Genomic DNA, 11,546 nt, shown 5'->3' with positions numbered 1-11,546 from the left:
TGTTCAAGGCGAAAATCACAAATTTGAGCCGAAGCGTCATTCACTATACTCTGTGAGTATCTGGCTTTCTTAATTTTATCTGGGAAGATGAAAATAAATAAATAAATAAAATGCTACTTCTGTAGTTCAGTGGCTCTGCACAACTAGGGTGGACCTTTTCAATGCCAAATGATATTCGAGACAAATTTCAAAAGTGCCGTACAGCATGGGCTCATACAGCGGCATTCGTAGTTATTCGTGCTTGTTGTACACGGCAACCTGGTCCACTCTGCGTTATTTATGACTCGCGGTCTTTAACGTGGACCACGCACAAGTGAAGACCTATCTAACATTTATTACGAGGATTCTTAACTACATAGCAGAATATTTGACTTAAAATTGCACCTGATGCCTTTGTTGTACAGGGGACGTCAAGGGAATTCAGTACGGCTGACAACCTGTGATTTACAGCGATATAATAGTAATAGCAGTTAGTGGGACACTTCGTGGTTTCACTTCGTCGAACGCGCTCCATATCGACGTGGGCCATTTTCGGCGCTACGCCAAAAACATTCCACGGACCGCTGATGACGAGATAACAAGCAAGCAAAAAGACATACATGCACATGCATGGCAGCAAGCTACCATGAATGGTTAGTAAAACAGACCCCGCCGGGCAATCTGGCAGTGCAATAGGATGGGTGGCCATGTGCCCCAGAATTAGCACACGTCATTCTCGAGCAACACGCAGATAAAACTGTCTTAGAATCTTACGATGCATTTTGCATTTTGTATCAGAAAGCAAGGGAAACGCAAGCGCGTTAGTGCCCCGTGAATGACCCTGACCTATAGTGTGTTTTATTTTCTAAACAAATAGCCAGAAAGATGGTATTACTAATGTGTGTTTGTTTCGATAAACCTTCATTTGAGAATACCTTTCGTCTTGCGCACTTCCCTGTTCCGGTTTATTCGGCGCTTTTCGTTCAGCACGTGTGAATATCTGCACCGATATGACGTACGAAAGCACGCTGCCCTCTTAAGCAGACCGCTGAAATGCTCTCTACCTAATATACCGTTATTGATTCCAAAACGCTGTGTAATTTTCGTTTGGCCAGGATTTTGTTTCGGGGGGGGGGGGGGGGGGTGGCGCCCATGACAAAATGGCGTATGAGGGAGAGGGGTAGAGGAGGCCCCCGCAAAATGAAAGATTTCAGGGGGAGGGGGGGCGGGCCGTATGGGCCGCCCCGGCCCCCCCCCCCCCCCCCCCCCCTTCCCCCCCTTGGCTACGTACCTGACTCCTATGCAGACTCTATGGTGCGCGCACGCACGTTCGCCTTTCATTCAATTAATCTGCTCCGAAATGAAAACTTAGCGGCTCTGACGTCATAGCGCTTGCCTGTGTGCTTCTTCGTCTTTTTGTCTCGTCTCTTTTGCGCTATTTTTAATGTGAGTGTCCACTACCAACTTGCCCAGCAAACCAAGCTTTTGTCATACTTCAGCTGTCGCTGTGTTTTGCCTTACGGGTGGCGCATCTGTTTTCTTTTCATTTGCACTACGACGTTGGTAAACGCTAGCTCACATTCTGTGCATAAACGTTTACCTAAATAAAAAAAAAAAATATTTATCACCTGTGTGTTTTACGTTGAAGGGTCGTCTGGACCGAGTACTGCAACTAAAAGCATGGGGTCTTTAACTTGTACTACGCAGTAGTAGAGCGCAATATCCCGTTGGTTGGATGGATGCTTAAAGGAGCGATGCAACATTTTTTGTACTTTGCGCAAATACCGCTTAAAACGGATCCCTAACGCTAATGACCCATGAAACACGCATTCGTTTTTCACCCCACGCAATAGAAGTCCCAGAAAAAAATTTAAGAAAAACGAGCAGCGGTCACCCCCTCAACTCGCAGCCAGAACAAGCGGCCACGTGATCTGGAGCCGATTATATGCCGCCAGTGTTGATCATAGCCACGCGCTGGGGTTGGCAAAGCGCAGGACACGCGCTGAGTTCCAGACATTGTTATGGCTCGGCTGTTGTCGTCGTTGCAGCGATTGGACACGGGTCACAACCCGAATGCTTCTCGAGCTAGCAATTGTCACGAGCCCAAGTCGAGTGCCCACGCAATGCTCGGGTCCAATCTATGAACCGCATTCAAATATCGTCACTTGGGTGTACTGCGATCCCCGAGTTACGTCATCAAATTTTGCAAAGGAGAGATTGAATGAAAATGATCGCTTTTGTCCTTGAAATTACAGCGTAACAAAGGAGTTTCTTGGCCAATGGCGTTGCGTGTGAGTATCCTTGAGTCCCAGGTGTGCCAGTAAGCTCGTGTAGAGAGAAAAACATTCCGATTGAATATCGTTGCACAGCTCCTTTAAGCCTTAATTCAGGCTGGTTCACACTGATAACAACTGCTTATGACCGACTGCATTAGGACGACTGTGATGGCTTACGGCGAGATGACACACCGACACGCTGGCACCGTCTTTGAGGCGCCCCTAAGACTGCATTTCACAAGAGCGATTGTTCCGCAGTATTTACGAGATCTAATGTGCGAGGTGTGATCAAAATGTTCCTGGACTGATTTTGTCGCATCATAGTGGAGGGCAGCATAGCACAGTGATGCGCGCGCAGCAGTCGAAGGCCCGAACCTTCCTGCGTCATTATTCCAAAGGGCAGAATCCTCAGTGAACTTTTGGGACTGCGCTACTCGACGTTGTATGACCACATGCACGAGCATAAGGCCATTTCTCCCTAGACTGCAAACCAAAGTGAGAGCGAACATCAATTTTACGCCAAACTGGGCAAATGTAAATCAGAGACCTCCGATATTATTTAGAAGGCTTATGCCAAAAAAACAGTGATGCGAAGCAGTTAATGCGAAGGTGCAAGTGGGCTTGACAAGAATAACGAAAATAAACCATGGAGAATGGGAACAACAGGACAAAGAACAAACAGGGATCTCCAAATACAACTAAGTCACTGGTGCGCCACTGAAAAAATCCTGCTCCGGGTATCGAACCTGGAGCTCGTTGCACCTTTGCAGTAATTACATTATGGGCCTAAGCTTAAAATGCAAGCCGTTCACCCTTGTTGTTGCTAGACTGGTGGTAGGTGTTAAAACCCGTTTTCTCTACTGGCGTCTAACTCCTGGTCAGCTTAATTGGTGGAGCGCTGCACCGGAAATGGAGAGGCCCATGGTTTGATACCAGGACCAGGCGGATTTTTTTGGTCGCCACCAGTCACTTAGCTGTGTTTGGAGATTTATGTCTTTCATTTGTCCCGCTTGTTCCCCTTCTCGAGGGTTGATTTTCGTTGTCGTTGTTTTCGCTGATAAATATGTTTACAATTATATTAAATCGAATGTAATTACTTTTGACAACGACTATTCATTCCTCTTTTTAAGCACCATGTTTTGTTTAAAGGGAAGCTACGGAGCTTCTTGGAAAAAATGAGTTAGAAGTGAATTCTAGTGTATTTTTACCCCGTGAACCCGAATACCCAAACCATTTGCTGTGTAAGTATTGTTAAACGCGAGAAAAACGCGAAAGAGAGTCGCTGTCCGTGACGTCATCGACGGCTCTTTTGGCTGCCCAAAGCTAGGGAGGCGTGGCTTCAGTCCAATTTTGAAATTGCTCGTATGGCTCTCCGGCGCGTCGCATTGAAATACAATTTTGATATCTGTTATTCTAAAGGCCAAATGAACGCAATTCAAGCGTTTTTTCTCAAATGTAGAAGTGCCCCATCTTCCCTTTAAACTAAATGCAAAATACTCAATAAAAAGCAGATACTAGTCGGAGAGGTTTAATCGCCGTTATATCCCCCGCTTGGGCTGCGTACGGTCAAATACAACTAATCTCTTGAACATAAATATAAACAGCGCATAGTAGGTTTTTAAACAAAGACCTCCGCAGCCCTATTAAGACTAATCCAAGAAAGTTTAAGAACGGGGTTAACCTGTAGCAAGCCGTACAATCGTTTCGTGTCACTAATTCATTGGGAGACGAGTGTGATGCTTCTAAGATGTGTGGTCGATTTCTTTACAAACATATTTCAGGTGGTCTATAGAAGTCCTGCCCACATTTTCCAATCCCGACGTATCGACTATTTTCAATAAAATTTTATAGGTTTTTTAGTGAACATCTAGAGGATACAAACGATAAAAACGATATACAATTTCTATTACTAGTTTTGAATACACTTTCTGTCACTAGATTTCTCTACATTTTTATAGACTAGTCTCGATAGAATGACAGCATCCAGTGCGGAAAAAGGACATAACACACATTTAGAACCTCCTTGCAAAGGCTGTTTTTGATCGAATCTGTGTAATACTCATCGCTTCATGCAATGACTTATAGTTGAAGATCACGAGCCTTTAGACACCATTTCGTATAAAAATATTGGCGAGAAAACGTCAACATACTAGTGACCTTTTTATCCTCTGGGTTTAATTCTCCTTGTTGTTGCGTCAAAAAAAGAAAAAAACGACGTGAAAGAAAGACGCTTTACATACGTTGTCACATCCTGGCATACGTGCTACTCAACATTTGATTACTTCACGTTTTGTTTGGCCAGGAATGAATGCAGACGTACCACGGTGGTCACAAACCTGCCTTCAATGCCAGAAAGTAAAAGTTCACCGACACACCGACAACCTGACGCTCGTTTCAGCCATGTACACCTAGACATCGTGGGCCCACTACCATAGTCGCAAGGTTTCCAATATCTACTCACCTGCGTTGACCGCTTTACGAGATGGCCAGAAGCGATTCCTATCTCTCGCATAACAGCCGAAGATGTCGCCCACGCATTTGTCAGTATATGGATAAATCGTTTCGGGATACCCTCTACTATCACGACTGATCGCGGTCGACAATCCGAATCCTCTCTTTTCCGCCATCTTTCGCAGTTCCTGGGAGTTAACTATATTCACAACACGTCATTCCACCCACAAGCCAACGGGATGAATGAAAGATTACACCGGCAACTAAAAACAGCTCTCATGGCACAATCCGTGAATCCTTCATCATGGGTTGAAGTTTTGCCATTGGTGCTGCTCGGAATTCGCTCCGCGCTCAAGAATGGCCTGCACTGCACCACTGCTGAGCTAGTGTATGGCACAACTTTACGTATCCCAGGGGAATTTATTGAACCTCCCACAGGACATGACATTTTTGATATACAAGATTTCGCGTGCCGTCTACGTCAAAACATGGCGCAGCTGCGACCCTGTCCCACTGCAACCACCGAACAACGGACCATTCAGGATACTCCGCAGGAACCCCAAACACATGACTCTGCTCATCAGCGGCCGGACAGATACCGTTTCTATCCATCGATTGAAACCTGCTTTCTACGGATCTCTTCAAAGTAGCGCACCGTCTGAACTCGTCCCTGCACTTCCAAGTCGCAGGCCGATCAAAAAAAAAGTCAGTTCTTTCTTTTTAACCACGCCCAACTTAACGCTCGTCACCAGGCTTCCTTACTAGGGGGGGATATTTGTAAAAGCACACACAAAAAAAAAAAAAAAAAAAAAAAAAACGACGTGAAAGAAAGGCGCTCGAAGACACACGTGCCATGAACCAGCGTTCGACGCAATTCACGTGAGGCACGGGCACGGAGCTAGCCATGGACACCGTTTCAACGACAAACCGCCCGATGAGCAATCTTGAATTATAGGTTCTTGTAAATATGTAAATATATCATCTTTCTTGTTCGCACTGCTTCTGGTTGTAATCCAGCATCTACAAAATGATTGCCCTTCAAGTTTAAGTTATATATCTTGATGGAGCAGTCAACGGTGCTAATTTTTTGTGTTATGAGTGTTCCTTGGCGTGTGTACTTATAATGTCTGCGTATGTGCACGAGGCGATTGGCGTGTGCCTGTTGCCGAGAATGTATTGAGAGAAACCAAAAATTACTGTTCAAAAATTTTTTTTTTTTTTGCGAAAAACTAGCGAGTTTTTTTATAGAAAGGGTTTAGATATGCTGTCAAAATCTCTATCTGTGTTTTTAGAGCGCAGCTCTGAGGCGCCCGTTTCCGTGTTGAGCGGCGTCGCCGTCGGCGTAACCGTGAGGTCACGTGACCCCCCCCCCCCCCCGAGGTCACGTGAACGCCCCCCTCCCCCCGAGAACACGTGACCCTCAGTACCCTTCCCTCCTCCTCCTCAAGAGCTGCGCTCTAATTCAACGTTACAGGGAGTTGTAAACGGCTTTCATTTTTCTTGTAGAATTGCTAATCAATTTCAATTCAGTAAGTTGAGTAGAACCTCTACAAAACAAAAGCGGTTAAAATGGTATAGACAGTGGATAAAAAAGTTGGTACATTGTCCTTGTAATATCGTGTTTCCTCGAGTCGCACTTCTTATGAACAAGGCCGCTGTGTCAACCTTCCTGCAGAACACAAATAGAGCCAATCATCGCGTTCTGCATAAAAAAAGAAAATAAATAAGCGGAGCAAGTATTAAGGTCGAGAACGCAACTCTCCCTAAAATGCCATCTGAGCAGATAGCATTTTCGCGTGGACTGTTATCTCTGTCCCATACATCGCGGTCATTTTTCTGCCGATCGCGGTGATTCGCTATCCCCGTGGTGATTCGCTGTTCCCAACAAACGCACGCTCCTAGCCCAGATACCATTTCAACGACGCTGCTTAAGTTTATTAAATATTCATGTTCTACTTTTTTGCGCTGTATTTTTTATGAGCCCCTGGATAATGGACAAATATCCGTGGACGGGAATTAGCAAAAATCGCTCCGGTTTTCAGAAAAGTTTAAAAGAACAAATTCGCTAACTACAGGCCAGCTTCTCTCACAAGTGTACTATCGAGTAGGAATAAAATGGGAACAGCGTAGTAGCGTGGCCTACGATACATGCTGCGCCACCTAGAGGCAACTAGGATGTGATAAAACTACGGAGAGGGAAGGGGGCTGCGAGGGTGAGCGCCTATACTCCGACGTGCGTACCACTCTGGAGTTTTATGAGCTCCCAGTTGCCTCTAGGTTGCGCAGCATGTAATGAGCTGAGCGGCAGTGTTCTACGTCCCCGGCGCCCCGCCCCATGGAGGGGTGGCCAATTCCAAGATAGACAACTTTTTCCCAATCTGGCGGGTTCTCAAAAGTTGGGTGACCATGGGCACGGCCGCGGGATAGAGGATTGGCCGTATTGTGCCCTAAAGGGGGATGAAAACGAAGCCGCGAAGCTCTTGTCGGGAAGGAGTGGGACGACGGGCGCGTTGTACGATGTTTACGGCTCTTGAACAACGGGCACACAGAGATTTGGATTTACCGCTGAGCTGCTGCTCGAAATGGTGAGACCACATCGGTTCCTTTGCGACAGATGTAAATGCGATTATAGGGAAGAACAGCCAAGGAAAGAACGTGCGGTTGTCGATCATCGGGGACGAAATGTGGCGTAAGGACTGATTGATGGGAAACGTGCTCGGAGTGGGTCTTGTCGTTGTCGTTTCGAAAAGTAGAGACAAAAAGAAGTTTTTATAGATGGCTGATCGTTATCGGCGACCCGAACGCAAGCTCCGTGTAACAAAACAGTTTTGGCGGCGCCCATCGACGCCCATCGTCCGCTGCATTTGGTGATCGACGCCGCCACAAAGTAGCCACAAATTAGGGGTTAGAAGATTGATAGTAGTGATCGAGGGAAGTGCGAAATTGCGCACGAAGTTAATAGCTCATACCGGTCATAAAGTCTTAAGGATGCAAAAGTTCAACACAGAATTTGAAAGGTGCAGAAAGGTTTCTAGGCTAGGCGGCGCAAGCTACCGCCCAATATAAGGGGGCACAGCCACCGCCGGCAGTTCTGTTGCTGCCGGTTCGAACACTCCACCGTCCCCGCACCGCCCCGATTTCGGCACGGCGCCGACGGCGCTTGCGCCGGGACGGGGCAAGAAGCCGGCTGTGGGAATGAGGCCTCATTCTTTTCGCCATATGTACAGACGCACTCCAAACGTGGCGTTTTTAACGCGACAGCGTTTAGGAGCTCGTTTCCCAGAAAAGCCGGCGTCGGCAGGACGGGAAAATCCTGATTGGTCGATTGGGTCATGACGTCATAGCCATATGACCTTGCGGGGGAACTTCAAACAACGCTCACGTTTGGAGTGCGCGTTGTTTGAACGTGACGTCACGCGTGAAAGGAAACTGATTCAGACATGACATAAAGGCCGCCGCATGTTCCACAGTATTTCACTTTATAAAGTAATTCATTTGCCTTAAAGAAAGAAAGGTGAAGTTTTTTGGGCGGAGGCGGGATTCTAACCCACGACCCTTCGGTCGAGAGCCAGACACGCTACCGACTAGGCCACGCACAGACGCTCGTACGGCTTGGGAACGAGCGGGGGTTTATATGGTTGCCTGAGGCGTTCCACTCTTAAAGGCGAAGCTTAAGTGTCCTCCTATAATTTTTGTATACTCTGTTTCACCTTGTGTTGTACCGCAGTAAAGGCTACAAGCGCGAGCTCCTTGCTCTAGGGCACATCTCGACGGCACAAGCTCTCGTGCGTCAAGAGCAGCTCCCAACGCTATGAGCTCGCGCTTCTAGCCTTCGCTGCGGTACAACATAAGGTGAAACGGAGTATAGTGCCTTAAGCCCACTGCACGCGCTACCTGGAGAAACAAAAAAAAGAAAAAAAAAAGAAGAAAACACAGCCTATTAGCGGTGAGAAGTTTCGGTGGCGCCCTCGTTCGGTTACCTTTCGTGACGTCATTACCTTACGAACAACAAGTTCGATGGTGTTTGTAATGCATGGAGGAAGCCTGAAATCATAGCGCTCTCAAAGCAACACTGCCAACACCGTCAAAATTGAAGTTCTTACATTCCTCATATTTCCGTCGATGAGACACCCTTTGCTGACGTCATAGACAGCATTCAGCCAATTGTGGTGGGCCGACCACAGCGACGCTTTCGATCGCTCACGTCGCCAATAACAAAATGCCGTCGTAGCACTGCCAATGTCAAAAGCTCGTGCCCGGAGACGCGCTTTCGCGCGCTCCAGAACAAAAACAAAACAAAACAAAAGCGTTCGGAACAAAATGAAGCAAAACAAAAGCGTACGAAAAAAAAAAAAAAACAGATGCCTGCTTTGTTCCAAACGCTTTTCTTCACGCACCCCGCTGCCACACGGTGTGTAAACGCGACGCCGATGTCCAACGACTTTGCCATGACATGTCGCAGTTATCGCTGTGACTGTATTGTAAATTTACCCGAGACTGCACAATTAATATTTTTTTTTTATGTGAACCTCTCCTGGGCAAGCAGGTAGCTCCCGACAAACCTAACGGGCCGAGGAGAGCATTGCGCGCCACCAAAAATTTCGCACGCCATGTTCTACCGAAGAAAGGTTATGTGATGCCCGCTCGGTGAAGTTTCTATGTTGCCAAGGTGTGAACATGTAGGAGTTTTCAGCACTTAGAAGTGCTGAAAACTCCTACATTATGGACCATGCTTTCCGCGTTTTTTGAGATGACTAATTCGCGCATCCTGGGTTGTGAAGGCCGCCTACCAGGCCATGCATTTATAAACGTTGCAGCAGCGTGCCAAACTCACTTCACTGTTTTGTCGTATATGAGGCGTTTTTCAGGTAAGGCATAAAACAAACAAACAGAAAAGTAAAACATTTTCTCCTTTGCTTTTTCCAAAGGCGTTCTAACTGCATAGCATTGATCGGGCCTCTTCACACCCCTCTTATTGGGGGCAAATTAATGATTTCAATGACGGGCACATTGCGAGGGTTCAGTGAATAAATGGCGTCACAACGTCTCGTGATTTGTGACAGTCCGGCGCCGTGCGACAGTATGGTGCCACGTGACATCCTGGTATTACGTGATGTGACGAAATCACATCATTGTGTCACCTCACGTCTCGTGACGGGACGTCAAGTTGTCAGGTAATGGTGTCACCTGACATCACGTTACCGAGTCACGATGCCATGTATCAATTGAAGTCACGTGACGTCACGGTACCACCTCATGTCACCTGACGTGACCACTTGACGATGCCACATCACGGTGTCTAATAACATGACGTACGTGGTCAAGTGAGTTTGCGTTACGTGGAACTATGAGCTCTCCCGCGACGACGCCGAGTCACGTGCCGTGCGTCATGAAACATCATGGTGCATCATGATGTCAATGTGCCGTGACGTCATGTTGAAACGCGACAAGGACAAGGACGCTTAACTTGAGACCTGACGTCAGAATCAAGGAATGAGACGAGCAAAGACAAAGTGATGTCAGAGTTAACGAATAGCGTTAGAGGAAAATGATGTCAGCATAGAGCTTTGTTCTCAATGCGTTTCTTTTTCCTAATAAAAGAGCTGCGCGAGTGCCGGGCTATTTAAGGATTAAGTTGCTCCAGCAACAGCATTTCTGTCGGGAGCTCGTGCCGAGAAAGTTCCTTCCTTGACTCGTAAAACCCCCTAGATTTTCCCGTTCCTTGTGCATAAAGTTATTTACAGACCATCATCAAAGAGGCCATCGGGAGTCCGCGGCGCCTCAGTAAGAAAAAAATCACCATCAACGTTTACCGTTTTTTTTTCCCCACCATTAAAACAGCTGAAGATGGCGTCATCCGACAGCTGAAGTTGCTGCTCATCCTGCATATCGTGGGACTCATTGTCGCACACCATCTTCTTTTGTCAGCGGAGCACCGGACGACCGGAACATTCTCACCAGCTCTCGGTGGAGTGGGAGGTGTTTAGATCTACCTGCCGGCTAACTTCATTGCACACGGTGTTTGGGAATCAGCCAGCCGCTGTTCCAGAGAGAGAGAGAGACACGAAACTTTCGATCCCTTTTCAACTCTGGAAAAAAACTTTACCTCAGCATCAAACGTTACGGGGAATTCAAACGCGCGAGAAGGAGAAAGAGAGAACACGGTGTCGAGTGGCCAGAAGCCGCCCCTCCGTGGCGCAGCTGGGGCTGTTTACAAAAGGGCTCGTGGTTGCCTGCCAGTTCGCGGGTGGCTCGGTGGAAAGCTCCCGCTGGGTCATAAATTTCCGGAGCACTCGAAGAAAGAGCATTGGTTCCTAGAAACACAAGGGCATGACGGAACGAATACGCATGCCGACTGTGAAAGCAACGCACACAAAATGCAACATGGGGATTACCATGCATCCGCGAGGTCACACAGGTGACCTCCAAACGCGGCGACATGTGCAGCTCTCTCCGGAGAAAAACTCTGTCGTGTGAAAACAGCGCCGTTCACACACTTGCGACCGAGTACAACCGAGAGAGACGAGACCGGTTTCTAAGCCTCTTGCGAGGTCTTAGGACCGGGTGCGCTGCTCAGGAGCTCGTCCTAACATGTCGCAAGAGGCTGAAACACCGGTTTTGTCTCTCTCTGTCCTACTCGTTTGCAAATTTGTGAACGGATTTTTTGCCCGCGTCAGTCAACGAGCGCCCACTGAACAGGGAAGCCCTACAGCTATATCACCTTCTGAAATGCTAATGATCTCCCCTGCTGCTCTACAAATGACCAAAGTAATGAAAACAAACTCACCGTTGGATCGGAACGACAATCGACTCTGATTCCGCCGCTTCGACGTGCACTGT

The sequence above is a fragment of the Ixodes scapularis genome, unplaced genomic scaffold (assembly GCF_016920785.2).
Source record: "Ixodes scapularis isolate PalLabHiFi unplaced genomic scaffold, ASM1692078v2 PGA_scaffold13__105_contigs__length_92229423, whole genome shotgun sequence".
NCBI lineage: Eukaryota > Metazoa > Arthropoda > Arachnida > Ixodida > Ixodidae > Ixodes > Ixodes scapularis.
Note: the sequence above shows the minus strand (reverse complement) of the source record.